This window comes from Parus major, chromosome 7 (assembly GCF_001522545.3).
Source record: "Parus major isolate Abel chromosome 7, Parus_major1.1, whole genome shotgun sequence".
NCBI classification, from domain to species: Eukaryota; Metazoa; Chordata; class Aves; order Passeriformes; family Paridae; genus Parus; species Parus major.
The window spans coordinates 8,678,936-8,679,999 of NC_031776.1; positions in this window are offsets into that span (position 1 = coordinate 8,678,936).

Consider the following 1,064-nt stretch of genomic DNA (forward strand, 5'->3'; position numbering starts at 1 on the left):
CCCTGCGCTCCTTTCAGTCCTTGAGGCCTGCTGCACTTGGCAGAAGGGCGTGGGAAGGGAGAAGGCCGTGAAGGGCAGCTCTGGCATCTGCCTGGGCCTGTGCAGACCACGCCAAGCACCTGTGGCAGGGTGTGATCCCCCCCTTGGAGCACGAGTCTGAGCCAGATCATCTCTGTCCAGCTGAGAGCCCCAAAGCTCTTTCATGGAGAGCTGTGAATTCAAAGGCCTTTACGTGCACACTAATGCCATCTTCCCTATCTGGTGTGTTTTAACACGTGGCAAGTTTGCCTTTTGCTTGCTGGAAGCTGCTGTGCTCCAGGGCCAGCCCCGAGCTGGGCCGTGTGGGCCAGGCACCGTGCAGAGTCCTTCCCTGAGCACTTGGGCGCTCTTGGTGTGTCCCAGGTTGTCTTATACACTTGGGCCAGTGGATTCCTTCCAACCTGGGGCACTTTGGGTGGGGTGGGGGGGGCCCCAGGGCACGTGGCAGCGTTTCCAAGGGCCCTTGGTGACACAGCACGGTCACCATGGAACGCAGTGGGACGGGGTGTCCAAGCAACCCTTTGTGACACGCGCTCACAAAGGTGCTGTTGGCAACGCGGCCACGCCAGAGCGCTCGGTGCTCGCGACGGGACAGGACGGGAGAGAGCGGTGCTGTGCGGGAGCCCTCGCACAGCCAGCTCGTTCGTTGCTGACCCGGAGCCTTTCCGAGGCGTTACTCCTGCGGCCAGACCACCGGCCTTGGTGCCTCGGAGCTTTCCGAGGCATCTCCCATCCCTGCGGCCGGTGCCCTCGTAGCCAGGCCGTGGGACTTGGTGGCCTCAGTCGTTCACGAGGAGCGTCCTGTCATTGTGGCAGGACCCCTCGGGACCTGAGAGCAGGAAGAGCAGGACTTGCTGTCCTGCAGCTCTCCTGAGGCTTCTGTGTCGCAGGTGCCTTGAAGGCACGACTGCGGCACTGCTTGACTTGCCCGAGGCATCTGTCTGGAAGGTGCCCTCGAGGCCAAACAGCAGGATGGCGGGCAGAGTGTTCAGCCTGTGCAAGGTGCTTCGGGGCAAAAAGAAGAA